The sequence below is a fragment of the Lepisma saccharinum genome, chromosome 5 (genome assembly GCF_977018435.1).
Source record: "Lepisma saccharinum chromosome 5, izLepSacc3.1, whole genome shotgun sequence".
NCBI lineage: Eukaryota > Metazoa > Arthropoda > Insecta > Zygentoma > Lepismatidae > Lepisma > Lepisma saccharinum.
The window spans coordinates 9,080,702-9,107,365 of record NC_139233.1 but is presented as its reverse complement, the minus strand read 5'-3'; the positions used below and the strand labels follow the sequence as shown (position 1 = coordinate 9,107,365).

General features: G+C 34.8%; 1 long non-coding RNA gene across 3 annotated transcripts; it reads left to right on the top strand.

Moving 5' to 3' along the window:
* The first annotated feature begins 371 nt into the window (after positions 1 to 371).
* LOC145988195 (uncharacterized) lies at positions 372 to 11,496 on the top strand. Of its 3 annotated transcripts, none has more exons than XR_014441705.1 (7): positions 372 to 512; positions 2,520 to 2,577; positions 3,178 to 3,225; positions 5,154 to 5,198; positions 6,551 to 6,604; positions 10,117 to 10,150; positions 11,392 to 11,496. It is a non-coding gene; the product is annotated as an uncharacterized LOC145988195 (long non-coding RNA). The 3 variants fall into 3 exon arrangements; XR_014441703.1 differs by having other exon boundaries at positions 5,145 to 5,198; XR_014441704.1 differs by lacking the exon at positions 10,117 to 10,150 and having other exon boundaries at positions 5,145 to 5,198.
* The last annotated feature ends 15,168 nt before the right edge of the window (positions 11,497 to 26,664 follow it).

Below are 26,664 nucleotides of genomic sequence, written 5' to 3'. Positions count from 1 at the left end.
TATTTTGAAAGATACGCATTTTATAATTAAAAGATCTATAATTTTAATGTTGGTTTTCCAACGTTGATAACGTTTTTGTTTTTTTGCATAACCGGTTACGGATAATTTTATAAAAAAAAATCAATTATTGTCGTTTATTGTGCGTCACAGTTCATTTAACAAAGGCGAAGATTTATTCTATCTTAGCTGAGTAAAATTTAAATATGGTATTAACAGACCACACAGTATATGTTCAATTAGTTGCAGAGCATAATTGTTGCCTGTTGCAAATCAATAACGTACAATATTGCAGCTTATATAATTACATAATATATAGATTATGTACTGTGCTTGTAGAATATAAATCGTGAACTTCTATTAACAATTGATTACGTAGATTACGAATTTTACTTTCCACGGTATATTATTAGTGCATATAAAACAATATTTAGACGCGAAAAGCAGTTTTGTCAAGACATTGTTCCCGGACTGTCGCAATGAAGAAGTTAATGTTTTTCATCTTCATTCTCGCGGTAAGTTTTGTTATAAATTATTATATAATTGCATTGTAATACATGTGTAACTTTTATGTATCTAATCAAATCATCTATTATATCTTCATCATAATAAATACTTTATTTTTAATAATAATATGTATACATTTGTTTGAGAGACAATTTTGTTGTGTCATTGCATTTTAAAATTGTTCAATGCTGATATTTTCCAATGCCTTTAATGGACGATATTCAGGTAACAATTTCCCCCACAATTCATTGCGCGAAATCGCCATATTTCGGGCAAAGAGATCAGATCCTGCTTTGGAAATATGCGAAGTAAGCATTGTGCGTGTGGTCTTTGCTGAAGTGATCCAAGATGTGGTTATGATGATCATATGAGGAATGTGTACTTATAAAATACCGCATTTTTTTCTGTAAGAAAGTCTCTCGTAGTGAATCTGTTTGCCATACTTCATGCAGTTCCTTCCCAAAGTGCACTGCATGATGATGACGTCATTGTGAATGTCGTAGAAAGCATGCTGAGCACTTGAATAAGTAGATGAAACTTATGTAAGTTTCATCAATTTTAACAATTACCCAATTTTTGTGATATGTCTATTCGGATAAAACATACATGAAAATTAAATGTTTCCTATTGGAATTTATTTTAAGTTAGGCTACTGATTATCTCATATTTTTCAGACATATTTGTTTCAGAGATTAATTTATATATTTTTATAATATTACTTTATAATTAAATGGTGGCCGCGGTGGCTCAGTCGGTAACGCATCTGACTACCATGCTCAAGGTCCCGGGTTCAATCCCCGGCCGGTTCAAATCCGGGAACTTTTCTAACGTTGGAAGCGGCCCTGGCATTCACCCAGCGTCGAATGACATGGGTACCTGGGGAAAGCCCTGTGGCCAGTAAAATTCTGTGTGTTACCCTGTTTTCTTTTAATTTTTTCTCTATTTTCCTTATGCATGCTAAGTATCGCTTTACAGCCACAACTATTAACCGAAGTCAGAATATTTTAAGATTTTAGTTATGCGACATTATAGTTAAGTTTGTTATGGTAAGAGGCTGGACCCCGTATAACGTGACGCGTGCAAAATAACCTAAGTGCTGACGCACCCAAAGAAGAACAAATTCAAATTCAAACAAAAGTATAAAAGCCAAGTTAATAAAATGTTAATAAAACAAATTTGATCGATAGTGATTCGAAATTTTAATTTTACTCTGATATGAAGTCATCTTACTTTAATTCCTCCTTGGCATGTTGGATATTTAGATAAAGGGTTCATTTTCCTGTACAGATGACCATATGTGCCGACAACCCCCTCCCCAATATTAATTCGTTCCTTCTTCAGTGTCGATATATATGGCTATATTTATGTACTAAAATTGAAAGATTTAAAAACTTCAAAACGTGATCATTTCTGCAAATAGGAAAAAGTTTACAAGCTCATATCAATTTGTGCATCGTGTAAAACCACCTCTCAATGTGTTTGTGTGCATCAGGAAAACTGTACACGTACAACCAACGGCAAAAGAAACAGTAGGCGAATTGTCCATCACCATTTTCATTCGGTCTATATTGTACAATATGATGATAATGAATTGAAATAAAGACGTCAATAAGCAAAGGCCAATGCCTGTTTCGCAACACAATTAAATTCCTTAAAACAACACAGAATGTAGAATAAAAAGTAATGAAAATAACGATGGACAATTTGCCTACCATTATCTTTGCCGTTGACTGTACCTGCTTTGCAATGCATGTTGTTTTCCTTGAATGATTGAAAACAAATTAGTTTTCTAATTTAGCAATGTTCATAGCTACTAGTTATGATTTTAAGGTAGTGAAATCTAGCGGAGTAACAATGAATTTCCATTCTCGACTTGGTACTTGACTGGTTTTTCAAGTCCAATTTATGACCAGAAAGGCTAATCGGGACTGGACCCACAGTTAATCCGAACCACTCTTGCAAAGGTTTGGCAACGGATGTAGAACTGAACAATCTTTCAATTATTCGCATTTCAGATTTCCCTGAGTGAACTGAAACAGTTTAATGTTCTGGCTCAGATTTTTCCAGAAGGAGGTAAGTTTGTTAATTACATATTATATTAATAATTATTATATATTTATATACATATATTATCCTTAACGAGTTATTTAACATATTATTCGATGCTCAATTAAATGGTCACCTATGCTGTATCTGAAATTTTCTCAATAAATAAATAAATTTATTGTCTGCTTCTACATTTTCAATTGCATTTACTTGCATTAGCCTATTTCTTCATTTGTTTACATATGCCACGTTTATTTACAAATCAGTATTTTTTATTATTTTCAGTGTTTCGCTGACGTATGTTCCTCTGTAATTACAAAACAGCCTCCGGCAATTGATATTTCAAATCATATTGTATTAATTTATCCTGTTTTTATGTAGACTACTTAAGATATATCAGTAAACTTGAATTCATTAGCCAAACTCTCATTAATACTATACGTATAATTGGCAATTTAGGGAAACGAGAATACAGTATCCTAAGAAATAATACAATATTTATTTTGTATACGTTTACTTTACAAATTATGTACAATATAAATTTATTTAAAAATTTCAAATTAATCTCTGTCTATGAAATGTCTTGTAATGTGATTATACTTAAAACGCACTCATTTATTTTTATAGATTATCCAGGTGACATCGAATTTCATGATAACAGAAACAGAGTAGCGGGTATGTGTAAATATGTGTATATTATCCTTATCTTGGCCAATGTAATTATAATTACTGTTAACATTTAATTGGAAGTTTCAGTAGCGAATTCTGGTAAGAGCTGAAAACATTTTGATGTTTACCAAGTATCGAAAATGAATTCCAAAGACTATTTGATTTTCGTTATTTTACTTAGCTTTTGTGCCAATTTTTGGCTAATTTGCGAAAATGGGGATGAGTGATAATTAGATCCCGGATTTGTATGTAATTACATATTCTATTTCTTTCTTGATACACACCTTCAACAGTAAAATGTCAACGAATTATATAACTGACATGATTTTGCCTAAGTTTTATGTTACATATTTTTACATATTTTCCAGGATATTACATGTTTTACATATTTGCTAATTTACTTTACATAAAACAACATATTTCGGTAATTTGTTTCCTATCTTCATCCTTTTTCTTATATTTTCGATCTCTGAAACATGATGAAGTAAATTTGTAGCTCATGTGATGTCATATTTTCTAATCAATGAGATTCTCCAGCCACATGTTGTTACACAAAATAATTTAGATATGAGTAACCACTGGCGTCATTCCAATACAGTATCGAGTTATATTTATTTTTCTATTGTACGAAGAAAGCCTGCACGACAAGTCGGTAAGTACAAAAACAGGCCCATTATTTGTAAAGTTTTATTGTTCAACACAAAAATAAGAGATATCAATTAATATTTGAATCAACTTTAAATCATTGAACCAATTTTTATGACATATAGCCTACACTCTAAAATTAATAAATATGCACACGTTTTCTGCAATATAAATTCACATTTCATTTATATAATCCAACAGATATTTGGTATGTGAATATAACACAAATCGCTTTCCTTACCTGTGAAGTGTTCAGGTGAATTTGTCTGGTAATGATTTAATAGTACGTGTGTACCTGTACTAATTGCATTGCCTCGCCAAATATGGTAGTTAAAGCACTTGGGTAGACTATGAAAATAGATAACTAACTCTTACTTGGATACAACTCAGAGTAAGAGGAGAAGCTAGGTGACCGAGGGATGCGCCAGCACTTATCTCATCTTCCTTCCGGCTTCACTGACTGCTACTGTCAGTTATGCGCTTAGTAAATTGGAACTGAAACAGATGACTGCCTCATGACAGCCTTTGCTTATGTAGTAGCCTTTTCGCCGTAATCTGTAATCTCCGTTTACTGTCGAATTCTCCTATGCAAATCGGTGCATTCCAGGAGACAGAGGAAACCGGATGTGACGTACACCAGGGACCAAAAGTTCTTCTCCAGCATCCCTGGTCATCTACAATATGAAAAATCTTCTTTTCAAAATGATACTGTAAGGACTATTTAATTAAAATTTTCCAAAAATGCGTATCACTACGTGTGTCTATATATATATATATATATATATACTATATATATATATATATATATATATATATATATATATATATATATATATATATACTGTATATAAAAGTTCACATTTGGAAGAGACACATGACTCGTTGAATGAAATTCATTTTGTAATGAATTTTCTAAAAGAGATTAAATTAAAACACCTTCGAGTTAGGTGATATTACAAAGAAGAGAACGTCACAATTGGCATCCATACTCAGAGAAACCGCCAAAATATACTTACATTACAAAATGAACTCCATTGTACCAAAAAGGAGAGGACGTCAGTAGGAAAGGGGTTCCTCCGAAAGTATTACCTACATGAATAAAGCTGAATTGCATCAATTTATACTAAGAGACAGTTATGAGAAGATTATTAAATTAATTCATAGTTATCTTGAATATACCTTATACTCCACTGCTGCTAAGTATGCACTATTTTACATATCTACATATTGTCTTGAATTCAACGTAATTGTGTTGTTTTCTTACAATTATCACTTTTCAAATGTTGCAGGAAGATCACTTCCTGTGAATGGGCCATTGGATTATAACTATGATGGTATGTTACAGTCTCCACACATCACGCTAAATATTTTAACCGAAACAAAAATATTATTTTACTTTAATGGTATCAATCTTGTTAGTGCACATCCTTCGTACATAATGAGGGATTTTAATCGAAACAGTGCACTAACGCCAAAGGACTAGTATGTGAATGTATTTTAGTGTGTTGGTCCTCTCGATGGACGTTGAGAGTTGGCCTTGCCATTTCGCTACAGGTCCCTGGTTCGAATCCTGGCGTGGGTATAATACAGGGTTGTTAAAGGATCAGGAACCAATAAATTCTAATGGGTTCTTTTGAGTTCCACTGGAGGAACAGAACCTTTTTTCTCGCACATTTTAAATATGTGGTCCAAGTTGCTCATTGTTTCATTGACAAACGGTTCCTGGACCGAATTGAAATAATGTACAGATAAAAAGTTTATTTAAGGTGCAGAGCCCGTTTATGCTTGCTGATTCTTTCTCCTTGGCCTGAGTTGAATTTATTTAAAATTCCTGGATCTTTAACAACTCTGGTATAATGTGTTTATCGGCAAATTACCGTTCATTCCTATCGCCACGCGTAGTCAAGGGTGTCAGAAAAGCCACTTAAATCAAGAATATAGAGAGAATACATTAATGCGTTAAGCAAAATTTAGCATAATTACTACGAGGAAATTAAACCAACATTTCTCGATTAAAGTAAATATCATTTAGTTTACCTGCACGTGTATTGCAAATAGAATTACAACATGAAAACGGAAATTATAAATTGAAGAATAGCGTTATATCCACAACTAATATAGTAGATAGATTAAACATCCGTTTAAACCAGTGGCTCTCCACCGAAATATTAATGAACACAGGTTGGTTTAAAACATATACAGGGCCTCCCCAATAGTGTAATTGAAACGTCGCAGCCTGGTAATCCGAAGGTGCTGGGTTTGATACACGGTGAGGTACATAGTGGTTCGGTTTGCAACTTAAACTATAGATCATGTCCCGATAAGCCTTTCTGTGTATGGTCTCAAATTATATTAGTTTAAATATGCAATTAGCTATATTATGAGAACTTGAGGCACTAAATATGTTCTTTCTCTCCACACATAATGTGTGTGTGTGTGTGTGTGTGTGTGTGTGTGTGTGTGTGTGTGTGGAGAGAGTGATAGAGAACGGGAGAGGGAGAAAGAGAGATGGAGGGAGAGAGATAATTAATCACGGAATTGTCTATAACAGAAATTAAATATATACAAGACGAACGAAGCATTTTGTGGTTACACATACTAGAGTTAAACAAAATAACGTTATCTAATACGTTTAACATTTTTAAACATGTAATTCGGTTGTTGTTGTTGTTGTTTTTCTTTTTAGGTATTAAATGGGAACAGGATCACGTTACCGCCCGTTCGATGAACGTTGGATATGGTACGTATAAAGGAGATAATATTAAGAATTTGAGACAACCTACAGAATTTTGAACTTTAAATAATAGTTGTTCTTGATATAATTGCACTTTGATGATAGGCATTCGTCATGAATCCAAACTTAAGTGTATATATTAGGTTTCAACCAACGCCATTTCATACCTTTGAAATTAATGCTATAATTGTACTTTTTATTCTAGAATAAGAATGTTCGTAAAATGACATTGGGGCATAGAATCAAATGGATCGGTTGATGATAGTGATCATAAGGCATACATTAGTTCTCATTGAGATCAAACTGCGATGAGGGTATGGACTAGATGGTGGAGAGATCAGAACGTATACTCTATCCCTAGAATCTGTGGAACAAGGGTACGCATAACGGTAGATAATGGGAGAAAACGAAGCAGCACACGCTGCTGCAAAATACTAGTAGCTGCAGTCGCTTTTTCCCCTCCACGTAATTCCGTTCCCTCTCACATGTTCATTGGTCGGGTCATCTGGAGTCACTACTTGCGCAGAGACTTGTATTCGTTCGCTCGCTCCAGAGGTTCCCGGAAGTGGCGTAGCAACGGTTGTCCTAATTGCGAACACATAAAAATGAGAAGTAATTCCATGTCCTAATTGCGAACACATGGAACTGAAAAACCTGTTTTCAAAAACAAATAAGGGCAGTGTCCCAGAGAGGCAGCTGGTTTGACAACAATCGTCAACCTGATTGACCTATCATGGTATTCTGCATTATAAAAGTCATTTCACCCTTTCAGTTCGATTGTCGTAGTCTGACTTTTATTCGTGTGTTAATATCTTGAAAATCCAGTGCCAAAAGAGACGTGGAACTGCTTCAACAGGAGGCAGCATAGCCGCCGACTACGGGTGGGGGATGGCAAAGCTTTTTCTGCCCCCCAAAATTCACGTAGAGGGACATATATTATATATATTTACATACATAAAAAAATGTTTATGCCAAACTTGCCCCCACCCCCCAAATTTATTTTAAGTTGACGTCTCTGGGCACCGGACAAATAATGATTCAGTGGAGGGATGGAACCACAAAATCAACATTAAGCTCGAAAGACTAGGGAGAAATGTGTAACGACATATTTCTTAATATGGTAATGAACCTAGAAGGTATAAAGCAGAAGAAAAAAAGGCATTTTGTTTTTTTTTGGAGGAAGGGAAGGTGAGGAGCACATATGTTTCGAATTTGAAATTTAGGTAAAGTTAATAATCTCTTTTCAGTTAAGAATTGTGCAGTATTTAGTCGTGTAAAAAATAGCCCACACTTTTATTATTAAATTACATAAAATTTAGCGACGGCTTTAATCATGTCGAATTTTCTGTTCCAACTGTGACAGGCACTGACCAGTTTCAAGTGTGGTACTGAGCTCCTTTTGAAAACTCGTTAAAAGAAGTTGTAGGTCCATATAGGCAGAAAAAATGTGTTCGCGATTAGAACAGAGCTTTTGAAGGTAATATGGTGTTATTCCTGTTAAGGAAGCAAGTGTTCGCAATTAGGACTGTTCGCATTTACGACGACACCGTAGCAACATATCGCGAGGCCCCCATCCGTTCTTTGAATTTAAAATATTCAGGGATACTTCATCAAATTATCATATTTCATTAATAATAATAAATTACTGAAGAAAACTATTTAATAATTTCATTCACGCTAAAAATAGTTTTTCTCTGTTTTCCGGGAACTCAAATCTCAAGCTGTAGGAAGGAAAGAAGAACAGCTAATATTTATTATCCATGCATTCCTTGAGTTGAAATCATCGCAAGCATTTAAATGCCTCACAATTGCTTCGTGGCAGTTTATTGTTAACATATTAAAATCGGGAGTCCAAGGTCGAGAGAAGGAAGAAAAGACAAGACAAAGTGCTTTTTATTTAATAAATGAATAAATGGGTAAAAATTTCCACGCAAGTTATTGTGGGCAAATGTTTCACATGAGAAATACGACAATAATTTTTTTCAGGTAAGTCTTGAAGCTTTCCTAGCGACGAATGATGAACAGATTCTCTCTGGCTTGGAATCTTTTCCACAACTCACCTGGTCGATAGCCCGACAGAATCTTTTCAACGATACTTCTTGGGGGGGGGGCTTAGGATTAGGGCTCGTTCACCTGATTACCTGTTATGCCTCTGATTTGATGTATTCATTCAAACTGTAACGATTAACTAGAATTTAAAGCCAGATAAAAACAAAGTGTTTTAATTTCACTGCCCACAAAAAATAGCATTTTCCATCTTTTTCTCACTTCTATTATTACATTTTTCGTATCAAACCCATGAGACGCGAGGCCCTGGACGGTTGCCCACTTCGCAGAAGTCAAATGAAAACTTCAGGTGTCGGACTGCTGGGTTCAAAAGGTTACATAGAAAATGATATAGGGATGGACAGACTTCATTAGTTCGTTTTCGCTCTATGCTTTCTGCATACATTAAAAATAAGCGTGTCTCGTGACAAGAATGTGAACATGGAAGGCAAAAACACACAACAACTGTCTATTTTAATATACGTTAATTAATCAATCCAGCAACATGGTAAGTAGTTGTTTTTAAGAAAACAAAATATCATTGCACGGTATTTACACGAATATTCATGTGGAAAATTTGGACATGGAATTTCTTTTCTTTAATTCATAGTTGAAGATAGAAAAGTCAAATCTTACATTCCTTCACTTGTAATTCTCTCTGGGTCTTCCCGATGAAGTGGAAATCAAGAGGTCCGGTGATGTACACAGTAGTTCGATCGCACATTAAACTGTAGATCCAGCCCGATTTGGCTATCTGTGCATGAGTGGACTTAAAACAGAAACTCAAATTTGTAATTCCCTTACTTGATTCTTCAAACAAGATCCTTTGAACCGAATATGTAGCTCCTTGAAATATAAGCTGCTGATCTATTAGAAGCACACACACAAAGCGAGAGTTTCCAGTTAATGCAGAATCTCCGTACAGAACCACGAAAACAGTGTCTTCCTACTTTTATCTCATTACAATATTTATACATATAAAGCAATTGTCATATTTGTAATAAAGCCTGTCACTCAATATAACATTCTCATTTTTCATTCATATATATTCGAATATTTGGTCAGTTCCATATTATTCTTTCATAAACATTTTTTGCATTTGTATTTTTTGCATAACAATACAATTTCGCTTATTTATATGTTCATTTTAACATTTCGCTTTTTACCTTGCGTCGAGATTAGGTCCAATATTTAATGATGATATTTTCTTTAATAATTTTGAACTTCATCTCCACTTACTAATACAAATGCTTATATTACTTCGAAAGGTGTTTCTATGAAACTAATCCATCACCAAACTATTTTTTTCACACATTTTCAATTCCTTCCTTTTTTAAAATTAATTTGTAGATTTTACACTCTCAACAAATATATTATGTTAAACAAGATATTTTACTTATCAGTAAGCACTGTTTTAAATCCAACACTATAATATTATTATATATCGTAGTATGTTTATTTTTCTATTGTAGGAAGAAGATAGAAATTGTAATGTAAGACATGCCAGTAAGTACATACAGCAGACCATTATTTAAACCTTTTCTAGTTAAGCACCATATATCAATTAACATTTGTTTAAACTTTAAATCATATCACATGAATTTGGTATGTAAATTTCACACCTGCCAGCGTATTGACTGTCCATGACCTCCTCGTTCGCCAGACCTTGCTTATTGTGATTCCTTACTATGGGGATACGTCAATATTACAATTATCAAGGGGACGTTGATCGTGAATAAACCGCACACACCAGTTGAAATGAAGTTTGCTAGTCATCAGTAAAATTACAGCAATATCTTAAGACATGGTGCGACGTGTATTAGAGAGCTTCTAAATTTAGTTTGAATAATGTGCGCGACAGAATTTGAAGCACTTGGATTATAAATGCCCAACAATCGACTCCATGATATCTGACTATATACACGATGCTTTATGCAAATATATTGTATGTGTAGTAGATGAAACTTTTTGAATGTGAGTACAACATAAGATCTTATCTGCTGGAATTATAGAAATTTTGTTGTTGCTTTTTTCACACGAAAATAATTAAAAACACTATTACAGATAAAAATTATATCAATATAGAAGTTAATAGGCCCTATGGTATGTAAAGAGGAATTAATATTAACGATCATTGCTTTTATACAGGGTGTCCCAGTTAAAAGTAGCCTCGCTATGATCAACAGTTGCATGCCAAGGATCATGAAAAGAAGTGAAGTGGTGCATGTAGTGATGAACTTGAGTACCTACCACGGTTCACGTTACAATTGACTATTCCATTTTATTGGTGCGATTTAGCCGTCATTTGCCTCATAGACAAATGTCTTCGAGCCAGGCTACTATTGACTGGGACACCCTGTAGAAACCGGCTCATGGTTTAAATTAACAAAATTTCTTCCAAAGTTGAGTGGAAGTTGTTATTGCTCTTGACACATCTCTTTCTATAATGGGGATGGTTTATGATTCATTTCTATCCAAAATGAGATAGTTACTCTGTCTGAAAGGTTATTATGTGGTTTTGACTGAACGTAAAAAGGACATTTGTCTGTAGAATGTCATGTTATGTTTACACAGAAGGCTTCAATTACTGTACTTGTGAAAGTTAATTCTGCTCTGATTCATTTGTCTGTGCTTGAGTTTATTATGACCAAGTTGTAGAATTATAATACAATGAATTCATAATCCTAATTTAAATATAATCATTCCTCGTCGATTTATCAAGTTGAGTTCTATTTGTCTATTTACAGGTTGACTGTACTATTGAGGATTCTATTGCTCTTACGTATGATTGTCATCGTTTCCAAAAACTTTTAAGTTGTAAGGAAATGCAAGAAGTTAATAAATACAATATTAAAAAGTGTGTTGTTAATTTTGCTTATTTTCATGACGTTTGTATTGGGAACCCAACCCATTAATACAAACAAATTATGATTATTTTGAAGATATGTTTAATATGCACCTGTTGAAAATATTCTACATAGTGAATACACAAACAGTAAACTATGTTATTGGCATATTTATTTAGCACTGAAACGTGCCATCCTAACCGTCGTTTATCCATCATTTCTCAGTTTTCTCGAGGGAAATACTGGTATGGTAACTTAAAAAACACTTCCGCAAATTCTATATAATTTAGTAGATGGTTGAATATTTAACTTGCCATATGTTCATATATTCACATAGTATATTCACATGCTATGTGAATTTCATCTGCAAATGCCTCAATTTATGACAGTTATCACTATATTTGATTCTAGCCTCCCTTTTCCATAGTCTCCTGGGTCCCAGAAAGGAGAGCGTAAATACAACAATGTGGCACCCCCACTCACCTCTGCCTTTGAAACAGAAACACACCCATTTCCAATAAAAATTACTATGATTAATTGAATCAATTAATAACAACCAGGTCATTATATAACTATATATATATATATATATATATATATATATATATATACAGTAAAACTACAGCATTTATAGTACAATTTGCCACGTCCCGGAGAGGGTGACACCAGTCCGGCTTAGGCCAGGGTAAAGCATGGGACACTCAGGGCTACCAAAACTGAATGATAACTTATTTGAGGAAAAAACGAAAGGAAACAACTTGTTTAACCTACTACAGAAGGTACAATGCACCGTATATTCTTAATTTTTCAGGCTACGTTAAATTTATATACATCATTGCATTTGAAGCTGTCTATTTGTTTATTTATCACATATATATTTCTTGTAAGTATATGGGAATGTATCTACTGGAAAGCTTCTTCTTCATCGCTATGGAGATGTGAAGGGCTTCTTCTTGACATCTGGTTATCGATAGGTGAAGACTTCTTCCTCTTCTAAATATATATGTATTTCTTCAAATTAGAAATCCACTGGCTTCTTCTATGGACTAATGGGCTTCTATTAGACTTTTTCTTCTATTGGCTAATAGACTTCTTCTTCTATATACTAATGAGCTTCTATTAGGCTTTTTGTTCTAAATATGTATATATATATATATATATATATATAATATATTTATTCTTTCGTACATGAGATTCAACAGGCTTCTTCTTCTATGGACTCATAGGTTATTTTCATATATATATATATATATATATATATATATATATATATATATATATACTTATTCTTCTAATGGATATATTTCTTATTTACAAACTTCTATATACGCGTACAATTCCTTCATCTATCCAACTTTCTTCATTGGACTGCCAGCCTCTTCTTCTTTTGGCTACTATGCTTCTAATGTAAGATAATAGTATTTCGGGTCGCTGCCTTGCTGCGCCACCGCCTAATACAAGCAGAAAAAGGGGTTAATCAAGGGGAACCGCCAGTCCCGCGCTCGACCTTGATCCGGGTCTGCAATATATGCGCCGCAACGGAAGTGGGAGCGAATTTACAATATAGAGAAAGTCTCCAATTTTTTTAATTTTCGGTTTACTAACTAATTTTGGCCTCCTAATCACGAATCTGTTGTTAGAAATCGGGGGCGAATTCGAAAATTTGAAAAAAAAATATTTTCTATCAATTTTTATGAAGGTTTAAATCCGTAGATTTACGAACGAAATTTTATAAGTTTTACAAACGAAATGTTATAACTATGCTTGCCTAACCTAACTTAACCTAACCGAACCTTCCGTGAATGGTTTTTGGGCGAATAATCACTTTGAATACGGAATTCGTAGTTTTGTAGCACGTAAATGACGAACAATGTTTCAAAAAACGCGCCATTTTTCCTGAAATCAGCGGTGGAGTATTTGCGTATTTTTACAAAAGAAATATTATAACTATGCTTGCCTAACATAACTAAAGCTAACCTAACATTACCTGAAATGGTTATCCGTGAATGATTTGTGGACCAATGATCACTTTCAATAAGAAATTTATAGTTTTGTAGCACGTAAGTAGTATAAAACTACCTATTACTATCTCGAGAAAGTATGAGCCCCCCTCAGGCAGATTTGGCTACACTTAAAACTAGCTCAAGATGTGCATATGAGCTTATTGCTCAAGTGTGGTACTCTGTCTAACCCAAGATTTTTGTAAAAATGCCCTCGGGAATTTCCCGGGAAAGTATGACCCCCCTCAGATTGATTTGCCTACACTTACAAAAGCTACATCTGTGAGATTGTTGTCCATAAGCTTGTTAAATATATGGCCTTCTTGATATTGTTTTTGCTACACTTAAAACTAAGCCAAAAATGCTCATAAGAGCCACCCACACCCACCCACATACACCCACACCCACCCACACACACTCATATTTACTTCCGGTCCACTTCCGGTTTAAGTTCAGAGAATTAATATGTTACCTGGAATATGCTCAATATTTTAATTGGACACCAGGCCCAACTTGCATATCTAGTACTAAGACAATGTAATATGCAGAGGCTTTCTAGAATTGCTCTGTGACTCTCTCATTTCTTACATCATAAACATATGATTTTTCACCTATAAGAATAACACTACATATAGTGTCATCAGGGAGTGTATCATGGAATTCACAGATAATTTTAATGTTTGTCCTGTCATTAACCACAACTTGTTTCCTTTTTGAAGTGTTGATTACAAACATGGATCTCTGTGCTTTGAATTCATCTGGTGTGTAATACATGTCAGTATTGCCAGTAGTGACCCTTTTGTATGCTGTAAATGCTTCATATAATTTAAGAAAATCATCCTTGGACATGTTTAAATTATAATTTTCTCTAGGGAACACCTCATTTCTGCCATTTTTAAGATATATGTTCTTGATGTTGCAGTTATCAAATTTACTTGAATTTTTTTCCTGATTCTTGTGTCTTCCACTCTGAAACAGTACCACCACAAAATCTGGCATGTCATATTGTATACTGGAGAATGAGTTTGTAGCATCAAATTCATAATAGCTACCAGTGGCAGGCTTCTGCACACATTGATATGTATAAAATTGTAAAGGCACCTGTGGATTTTTGAGGATATCTGCTTTATATTTAAGAGCATAACTGGCTTCATATTCAACAACTGGAATTCTTAGCTCCGTAGTCTGAATAAGGCACTTGCCTTCATCAGGTAGGGTATTAGGCAGAGCTGCCGCAAATTCCAGCAAAACATATTCAAATACAAAACTCAGTGGTACAAGAACAGGACACTGCCTGGAACACCTGTGGCAGTAACTAGGGAACATTGCAGTAGGTTTTTTCGAAAATATGACATACTCCAGCACCTGAAGGATGCAGATGAAGATGTCAAGGATAAGTTTGTGGAAGATCTGCTGTTAAAATCTGTAAGAGATTACATGGATGAGTGCAACATAGATGAAAGCAGGTTGCAGCTTTGAAGAGTTACATGAATACTTTCTTCAAGCTGCTTGCTGACAACAAGTGCCCTGTTAAGAATCAGGAGAAGAGAATTTTAAAGCACTGGAATATTGCCCATATACAGAATCCATATATTGATTAATATATATAACTCTGAGTACTCAGCATTGAACTTTACATGTTTTCTGAGCAGTTTTCCTGTATTCAGATACATGTGATCAATGTTTTCTAATTACATAGAGTGCATTACATGTCTTCAAATACAGAAAGCATTCATTTCCTAAGTACTTAATTACATAGAGTGCAAATGCATTTATAAAGTAAACATAGAGTGCCTTCAGATAGAGAAAGCATTGATTCCCTAAGTACTTAATTACATAAAGTGCCTTTAAATACAGAAAGCATCGATCTTCTTACATGGAGTGTATTACATGTTTTTAAATAGAGAAAGCATTGATTTTCCCAAGTACTATAGAAAAGCATTGCCTGTCTTCAGATACATGTACAAATAGAAGGCATTACATGTCTTCATAAAGTACTGAGTCACATTGAATAGAAAGCATTGACATTTGCATGTTATCCTGAATATTTAGAAAGCATGTAATCGAGTGAATAATACAGAGCTAGGGTTGTATGGATTCACTTTGCCACAATTTTACCTACCAGCTGCTATTGCCTTGTTGATCCTGAATCAGGAGAGTCTCAGTGCAGTTCTACAGTTTTGAAAGTTATGCTGATATTCTTCTCTGTGCTGTCACTGCTTCTAGGCCACTTGTATTTCTGGTGACTGGGCTTTGATTGTGCATACTTATGGGTTGCCCACATGCTTTTGAATTGCTGCATGATTGTAAATATTGCTTATTTACAGCCTATTCTGTTTAGGCAGGCAGACCCTGTCAGAATAGAAAGCAGTCAAACATGGCACAAAGTGAACAGCAGTTAAATTTATAGACAGTTGTCAGTATAAGCATTCATATTAGTTAAATTCTGTAAAAATATGTATGTATTACCTAATATAACATTTATTTTTGTTTAACAGGTATAGCAAGTTTCTGAGTGCATCGGCAGTTGCTGAGAAATATAAGGCAGCAGGTAAGATCACTGTCAAATATTTATATGCTAGAGTGTAAATAATATTATCTTAAGCAGTGACATATGCATCCTATCTAATTGCATGAATAATCCTGATACTGGATTTTTTGAGAGAAGATGCATTTCAAAGTACATAAAATCCAAGTCTCTTGTTGAGGATTTCAGGATCACATTCTCTGGCCTGTCTGAGTATGACCTGTTTGCCGTACAGAATGAAACTGAAATGCACTGGGTGCTTATCAGTGACAGGATTTTTAAATATTTGTGCTTGACGCTTCTTAGCAGGTTTGAAAGATTTGTATACAACAGGAGTATGAGGATTGTTGGGTTCTTTGTCAATTTTTATACAGACAAGTGTTATTATCATTGCGGGTTGAAATTGTTTGATAATTGGTGGTTCAACAATAGGCACAGGTGGTGTTTTGAGTACAGAATGCACATGATTGCATGTCATAGTTCAAATTGGATGCATTATAAATTTTTAAATAGAATACTTGGTTTTAAACTGGAGCACAGTGAATTTATCACCACAGATGAGGGGAATTTGTATAGTAGGGCAGATTTTGATCCTGACAGGGTTGAGTACTCAAAGCACACATACCTGAATGAGCTTGTTATGTATTTTCTGAGGCAAAAATTTAGAAATTGTAGCCATGAGTGTCTTGCCCTGTCACTAGAGGAGAATAATTGGAGTGATGTATGTAACTGTGGAAAACAATTATCTAACCTGCCAATAATACATACATAGGGTTGGAACAAAGATTTTTGAAGCCAATCAGACATCATGTATTTAGGGCACAAGGGTTTGGAAATAAACAGGGGGTATCAGCAGCAGAGGAATGATGTGCTCAAGCAGAGTATCCATCATGCCCTCAAAAAATTGCAGCATTGTATCTTTGAGTGTGTTGTTGTCTTGGAGGGATAGCTATATGTGCCTAAAACACAGAACAATTCTAGTCATGCACCTGTTTCTATAGATTTGTTACCCAGTACTGTTCACACTATACAATAATGTTTTTTGACAGGAGGAATCTTTCAAGATACATAAAATCAGAGTCACTATTGAGGGATTTCAGGCTTGTGTTCTCTGACTTGTCGGAATATGATCTGTTTGCTGTAAGAAATGAAACTGAGTTCAGGTGGATGCTTGACAGTGAGCATCAGTTTAGATACATGAACCTGGGGTGCCTTGGTGATTATGAAAAAATTGCATATCTTATACATAGGAGAATTGTTGCATTTTTTGTCGGTTTCTATAATTTCTTTAGGATCAATTACTGGTTCACAACCACAAATTTCACAGCACTGTACAATTTTTATATGCCCTTTGACCAGACTTCAAACTGGAAACATTTCAATTGTGATATTGTGATCCAGCATAGGATACAGAACAACATACTCAAATTCTGAAAAAAAAATCAATAATTTTGTTTCTCTGATATCTCTGAAACTATTGATGCTAGAGACATGGGGCTTGGTGATTTTTCATATGCATGCCAAAATGCAACTTTTTGATCTCTAATAATTTTTCAAAAAAATCTTGTTGTTCTCTAGATCCTGAATAACTTGCCTATTTTTCAAGATAGACTCATGGGAGTTGTGTATTTCAACTCTGTATGCTGTTTAGAAGTTTTGTGAAAAAATCGATAATTTTTTGATTTTGTGATTTCTCAAAAACCACAAGTGCTGGAGACCTGGAATCTTTTCAGGTGGATTCTGTGCATGATTCTCTATGTTTTAGGTCTCTATAATTTTTTTGATAGAAGCAATATTTAAGCTGCAAATGTCCAATTTATGTCTGTTCTATAAATAGAATTTTATGAAAAGTGCAGTATTAACAGTATTTTGAGAACTATGCATTCTGTGCCACTCCAGCAGGGAGATATCAACTTGTGGTACCCTACTGAACAACATACTCAAAATTTGAAAAAAATCGATAATTTTTTGAATTTGATTATCTTAGAAACTATAGGCGATAGAAACCTGGAATCTTTTCAGATGTAATACACATACAATTCTCTATATTTTGTGTCTCTATAATTTTTTCAAAAACTTGTAATTATACCTATCTTCTTGAATAACTCAAAAATGATGTATGTGACAAGCAAGGGGTTTAAGATATAAAGTTTCCTGGCTGTTATACATATTTTTGAAAAAATCGATAATTTTTTGAATTTGATTATCTCAGAAACTATAGGTGATAAAACCCTAGGATCTTTTCAGATGTCATACACATACAATTCTCTATGTTTTGTGTCTCTATAATTTTTTTCAAAAACTTGTAATTATACCTATCTTCTTGAATAACTCAAAAATGATGCATGTGATAAGCACGGGGGTTTGAGATTTGAACTCTTCTGGGTGTTATACATGTTTTTGAAAAATCGATAATTTTTTGAATTTGATTATCTCAGAAACTATAAGTGATAGACACCTGGAATCTTTTCAGATGTTATGCATATAAAATTCTCTATGTTTTATACCTCTATAATTTTTTCAAAAAACTTGTAATATCTATATTTTACAACTGTACAGGCATATGACTGCTTAAAACTGTACAGGCATATGACTGCTTAAAACTGTACAGGCATATGACTGCTTAAAACTGTACAGGTATATGACTGCTTAAAACTGTACAGTTATATTAGGTAATACATACATATTTTTACATAATTTAACTAATATGAATGCTTATACTGACAGAGGTTCAACTGTCTATAAATTTAACTGCTGTTCACTTTGTGCCATGTTTGACTGCTTTCTATTCTGACAAGGTCTGCCTGCCTAAACAGAATAGGCTGTAAATAAGCAATATTTACAATCATGCAGCAATTCAAAAGCATGTGGGCAACCCATAAGTATGCACAATCAAAGCCCAGTCACCAGAAATACAAGTGGCCTAGAATCAGTGACAGCACAGAGAAGAATATCAGCATAACTTTCAAAACTGTAGAACTGCACTGAGACTCTCCTGATTCAGGATCAACAAGGCAATAGCAGCTGGTAGGTAAAATTGTGGCAAAGTGAATCCATACAACCCTAGCTCTGTATTCTATATATTCAGGATAACATGCAAATGTCAATGCTTTCTATTCAATGTGACTCAGTACTTTATGAAGACATGTAATGCCTTCTATTTGTACATGTATCTGAAGACTGGCAATGCTTTTCTATAGTACTTGGGAAAATCAATGCTTTCTCTATTTAAAAACATGTAATACACTCCATGTAAGAAGATCGATGCTTTCTGTATTTAAAGGCACTTTATGTAATTAAGTACTTAGGGAATCAATGCTTTCTCTATCTGAAGGCACTCTATGTTTACTTTATAAATGCATTTGCACTCTATGTAATTAAGTACTTAGGAAATCAATGCTTTCTGTATTTGAAGACATGTAATGCACTCTATGTAATTAGAAAACATTGATCACATGTATCTGAACACAGGAAAACTGCTCAGAAAACATGTAAAGTTCAATGCTGAGTGCTCAGAGTTATATATATTAATCAATATATGGATTCTGTATATGGGCAATATTCCAGTGCTTTAAAATTATCTTCTCCTGATTCCTAACAGGGCACTTGTTGTCAGCAAGCAGCTTGAAGAAAGTATTCATGTAACTCTTCAAAGCTGCAACCTGGCTTGCATCTACAACCTTAGTGACAATGAAGTTCGACCAGTCACAAATATAGGAGTGCGTTGTGAAAGAAGGAGAACACATGCATATGCTGAACATATTTTATTCAGCAGGCTACATGGAACAAAGGAAAACATAAATTTCCGCTGCAACGCAGCAATGTATGGTGTCCACACAAAATAAAACATTTTCGTCCATCTACACGTGACATTGAAGTTCGACCACTGTTAGAGGGGATCCTGTTTACCATGGTGTGACGCCGCCCCGTCGGCGAATAACTGTGGCAATGCGTCGGGGCATGCTGCGGACGAGTCATTCAAGGTATTCCACATCGATGCGGTGGGTGGCTCTTATGAGCATTTTTGGCTTAGTTTTAAGTGTAGCAAAAACAATATCAAGAAGGCCATATTTTTAACAAGCTTATGGACAACAATCTTACAGATGTAGCTTTTGTAAGTGTAGGCAAATCAATCTGAGGGGGGTCATACTTTCCCGAGAAATTCCCGAGGGCATTTTTACAAAAATCTTGGGTTAGACAGAGTACCACACTTGAGCAATAAGCTCATATGCTCATCTTGAGCTAGTTTTAAGTGTAGCCAAATCTGCCTGAGGGGGGCTCATACTTTCTCGAGATAGTAATAGGTACTTTTATACTACTCACGTAACTGACCAACAACGTTTCATCAATACAGGAGACGCCATACTTTCCTGAAATCAACGTTAAAGCACTGTTGCCAAACTTACCTGTAATAAAAGCCCGCATTCCACATGTTCCTCTACCTCGGGGTTCTCAGGGTCAACATCGTCATCTTCATCTTGCAGGTTGCCGTTTGTAGGATTGTATAACATTCCGGCAAGCTTGAAGAATTCTAATGTACGGTCACATTGTAACTGAATGCACATTTTGATGAACATGTATTTGGCGAGGTAACCGGAGTAAAAAATTTTCTTTGTTCCACTAGCATTTAATGTGACTTTCGCTTGCCTCCACGTCGATTCTATACTGTTTGTATGTGCCCCTGTTTCCTCATCCACAAAGTTGATGCTGTGATTGACTTTGAGGTGTTGGTATCCTTCATCCTGAAGTTTATCATATGCCTTCCAAAAGTCGGATATGATAGTAGTACCTGGCAAAATCCATTCTTTAATCAAATTAATCAAACCTATCAACGTATCCGCATCCCTTTTTTCGACAGGTACTAGGAAACATCGTCCGCTTCCTCTCTCTATACCCCCGAAAACCCACTGTCCCTCCACACGATGCCCCCGGTGGTTCTTCCTCTTTCCAAATTTGGATTTATCGATCTCCACGATTTTACCAACACCTCCTATCTTCTGACGGTTGTTGTAGAAGGAATGTTCTAAAACTTCCCGACAGAATGAACCCCAATCAACTCCTGTCTTGTAAGAAATGCCAGAGCCTCATCGCAAATGATATTTAAACAACAATTGCTGACCCAAAGTCTTACGAAAATGCATACCTGTAAGATCGACAACTTCGATCTTGCAAAAAAAGTTCCTTTCCGTAGAGACACAGAGTAACCACATGGCTTTGATTTTTTCTTACCGCACTGAACACTTTTTCCACACTTCCATGAGAACTTATCGAGGGAGGTACAGTTTTTATACAATTTCAATGCGTGCCCGCGAGGACACATGTAAGTGCCTTCTTTTGGCAAGGCACCGACATCCATTAACTTGTTTATCAGACCGCGACCCTCTTCCTCCATACTCCACTGAAATAATTGTACGACATTAACAATCTTGTCACTCCTCTCTCCCGCCATTCTTCAAGAACCTTCTTTCTCCACACTCCACTGAAATAAGCACATACCACGTTAACAAACTTGTAACTTTTCAACGACTTTCCACTTTAATAATTTTCTCTCCCGCCTAAATTATCACTTTCAACGACCAATGCTCTGAACAGTGTGGCAACGCTGTAGACGGCGCAAGGAATTTCGAACGTCATTTGTTCTGACATGGAAGATGGTGCCCGTGTTTCTTTATGGATAATTATCCATATAAATAACAACGTTATTTTACAACTTCTACAAATAAATATACAATTTTAACACGCGACCCCCGTCTCGTAACTCGAGATACGTCTGTAGGAGTGCATAAGAAGTAAGTATAAGAAGTATGAAGTGAATTAGAGACTTTCTTTATATTGTACATTCTAGCCCGGAAGTGCTTGGGGGCTGTCACAGAATTGGCGCCACACCGGCGAAACAACCCAAAATGTTTAGCAGAAAAATTCGTTCCTACTAGAACAATACAGATATAAAATCGTAATCACTTTCTGACTTCATTAATCTCTGCATATAATCACATAGGCTATACATGGCGATCATTTCTTTCTATCGCCTTTATCCTTCTCCATTATTAAGCTAAGTTCAGAAGTTTAGCTAAACACAATTAGTTTCAGCATTCCTAAACAATTTCATTCAGTTCCCATTCCCATTGTTGCTTTAATCTGCGATCCTAATATTTCTTCCGCGTGCTGCCATCTATGATTCGTTATTTCATGCGGGCACGTAACAAAAGAAATGACACATGTATTTTAATCAAAGTGAACACACTCATATGAACGAACCAAACGGAACATTTCTAAGAAATTAAAATATTGATTTTTTTTATTCATTATTGTAGACGGTTAAAATATTTAATGAGTAATACCAAAACTGCTATGTGCTTCGAAATTCTTGCATGTGTTCTTCGTCCATTTTACAATACTTCTACAGCAGGAAAGTTGCATTTATATTCTACAAAAAGATAAAGGAATGAATAGTAATGATATTTTATTCAGTATAATACAAAGAAGCAATCACTTAAAATGTTTTCTATGAACTTAGAAAGTAAGAGTTCAGTTGTTGTTTTAAGTGCACTTTATGCACAGATAGGATAAACGGAACTGGTCCTACAGTTTAAAGTTGGATCCGAACCACCATGTGCCTCGAACCCTGGCAAACTTGATTACAAGGCGATGTTCGGAAGTAAAAATAAGACCAAGCGTTTGCCAGCTTGGGCTGCAAGTAGGTTCACCCTTCCAGCCTCCCTCGAGAATAACCGTGAGTCAACATCCACATTTGGAGGCGGGAAACAACGCATCACCTGGTTAGATTGTTTGATCCATCACACCCACAACTGTCGCAAAAGGATTTTCTGTTATCGCACTTGAAATTCGAAAGAAACAAATGGCCATTTTGAAGCTGGTTGCCAGCTTTGGCTGCAGTCGCTTCATCATTCTCGATAACGGCATATACAGCGTGTATCATAATAGATTAAACAACTTATCAGATTTATTAATTAAAAAATACAACAATAATAAAATCTTCAAGTTTTGTTTGCATGCCAAGACTTTTGTAAGCACTGTCATTGTGGTGCTGGTGTAGTGTTAAGGACCTTGCACCCCATAGACTTCTGCATTTGGATGTATGTACCACCTATGCCGCAGAATGTGAAACAACTAAAGGAGAGAATAAGAAACGCCCTTGCTTTGGTGGACAAGGAGTTTTTGGGAAAAGTGTGGAAGCCACATTGAACATTTGTAGACATTCATAGAAAATTGAAGTGTTACTTATTGATGCACAACAAATATCATTGATGTATTCCATATAGTTTAGTCGTAAAGTTCTTTATTGTATTATGATACACCCTGTATATGCAAGCGCACTTTAAAAAAACTAGAACTTATAGTATCTTCGCGTCTATCTTGTATCTTTCCTCATGAGTTATTAATCTGTGCAGAGATAGAACGCATTATCCAGTTTGAAAATTAAAAATGGTCCCTGCGCTGCTATGAAACAAATAATTGATATTCCATATATAAGTGCATACCGCACGGAGACCCAACAAGGTACACCGCATCGCCACACTTTTCGGCAGATGGGGCTGGTGCAAGGAGAATGAAAAGATTCGTGTAATTCCTATCGTTCACTCGGTACTGCGAATATCCCCATCCAATTTCTCTCGTTGTGGCAAATAGCAGCTTGTAGAATAAGAGTATGTCGTCTTCGAAACTGTAAGAAATCGAAAAAATATTTTCTTGAATGTAGCGGTAATTGTAATCACAATTGCAAATCGCTCACTTCCACGAGAGTGTGTGTGTGTGTGTGTGTGTGTGTGTGTGTGTGTGTGTGTGTGTTTGTTTGTTTGTTTGTTTGTTTGTTTGTTTATTTGTTTTTTATATTGTGTAGTAGTTGTGGTGTGTGTGTGTTTATATTGTGTTATAGTTGTGATGTGTTTGTGTGTGTCTTGTGTAGTAGTTGTGATGTGTTTGTGTGTGTCTTGTGTAGTAGTTATGCTGTCTAATGTGTTTGTGTTCGTCTTGTGTAGTAGTTCCTCCATTCATATCGGGGGTTAGGTGTAGAGCTGACAACTCTGCACTGTAAAAAGACATGTCAAGAAACAGAAATATAAGGCCATGGATGCTCCCAAGGTAAAATATTCCGGAGGTAAAATAGTCCCCCGTTCGGATCTCCGGGTGGGGACTACTTCGGGAGGTCCCTGGACTAAGGATAAGATCTACGTTAGGAATAAGGATATTAAATTAGGCACCTGGAATGTTCTGAGCCTTTACCGGCCTGGGGCATTTCAGTGTACAGTTAATGAGATAGTCAAGTATAAATTAGATGTAGTAGCTGTCCAGGAAGTTAGGTGGCCAGGAGAAGGGAATTGTAAAACTAAAAATTATACTTTTTTCTATGGTGGTACTGAAAATCATAATTTTGGAACAGGCTTTTTCATAAATAATAGAATTATCGCGGCTCTTAAAACAGTAGAATTTATTAATGATAGGATATCATATGCAGTTTTACAGGGTAGGTGGTGTAAAATTATTTTAATAAACATACATGCACCAACGGAAGATAAAGATGATAATACTAAAGATGATTTTTATACAGAGTTAGAACAGGTCTTTGATAAATTTTCTCAGTATGATATGAAAATTCTGTTAGGTGACTGTAATGCACAGATTGGCAAAGAAGATACATTTAAACCCACGATTGGTAAAGAAAGTCTTCATGAATTAAGTAATGATAATGGTATAAGATTGATTACTTTTGCAACCTCAAAGAATTTAATTGTGAAAAGTACCACTTTTAAACATAAAGATATCCATAAATATACCTGGTCTTCTCCAGATGGTAAAACTCATAATCAGATAGATCATATTCTCATTGATAAGAGAAGGCATACTAGTATAATTGACGTTCGTACACATAGAGGTGTTGACTCTGCCAGTGACCATTATTTAGTAATTGCTAAATTAAGAGAAAGACTCTCAGTGATAAATCATAAGCAACAAAATCTAAAAGTTATAAAATTTAATACAGGAAAGTTTGCTGATGAAAGAATTAAGAAAGATTACCAAATTAAACTGTCAAATAGATTTGATGTTTTGCAGGATTTAAATGATGATGAAAATATAAATGAAACAGACGTAAATAAGAATTGGGAGCACATACGTAATGCAATAGAATCAGCAGCTAAAGAAAGTATAGGATACCATAAACCGAGAAAAAGTAAGCCATGGTTTGATAATGAATGTCATAATCTAATAGAAATAAGAAATCAGGCTAGACTTAGGTGATTAAATAACTCGGATGATACAAATCTAAGCAATTGTAATAGAATAAAGCGAGAGTTAACCGCACGTTTAGAAGTAAAAAAAGAGATTACTTGAAAAGCAAAATTAACGAAATTGAAACAAACAGCAAAAATAAAAATATCAGAGATTTATATAAAGGTGTAAATGAGTTTAGAAAGGGGTGGCAACCTAAAGTAAACTTGATAAAAGATAAAGACGGTGATTTTCTAGCTGACCCAAGCGATATTCTAAATAGATGGAAGAACTACTTTAATGACCTTTTAAATGTCCATGTAGGAGATAAATCAGAAATAAATGAAGTACACACAGCAGAACCTTTAGTTCCAGAACCAAACTTGACTGAAGTTAAAGATGCTATTAAAAGGCTAAAGAATAACAAAGCACCTGGCATTGATTTAATACCAGCTGAGTTAATTAAATATGGTGGAAATTCATTAATATGTCAAATTCATAAATTAATTTGTTTAATATGGAATAAAGAAGAAATCCCTCAACAGTGGAAAGAATCCATAATTGTTCCTGTGTTTAAAAAAGGTGATAAAATGAACTGCAATAATTACCGTGGAATTTCTCTACTCTCAACAACATACAAAATATTGTCTAACATTCTTTTAACAAGACTAACCCCATATGCTAATGAAATTATAGGTGATTATCAATGTGGATTTAAACGTAACAGATCAACTACAGATCAAATTTTTCACATCAGACAGACACTTGAAAAAAAGTGGGAATATAATCAAAATGTCCATCAGCTATTCATTGATTTCAAAAAAGCATATGATTCGGTCAAAAGAGATAAATTATATAATATATTAGTAGAGTTTGGAATACCTAAGAAGCTTGTTAGTATGATAAAAATATGCACCAGTGAAACAGAAAGTAAAATTCGTGTGGGTAATAATATGTCTGACAAATTTATAATTCATGATGGGTTAAAAGAAGGAGATGCATTATCTCCATTGCTCTTTAATTTTGCCTTAGAATATGCTGTAAGGAAGGTAAAAGAAACTAAAGAAGGACTAAAATTAAATGGTGTGACTCAGTTGTTAGCATATGCAGATGATGTAGACTTACTGGGGGATGATATAAATACGATTAAGAATAATGCTAAAATATTTTTCAAAACTGCTAAAGAGATAGGTTTGGAAGTTAACAAAGAGAAAACTAAATATATGCTTACAGGCCGAAACCAAGTGTTAGGTAATAATCAAAATCTAATTATTGATAACAACTCGTTTGAACCAGTTTCCAAATTCAAATACTTAGGAGTAATATTAACAAATGAAAATTATATTAGAGAGGAAATAAAAAGTAGGCTTAATTCAGGAAATGCATGTTATTTTTCTCTTCATAAACTTTTGTCTTCTC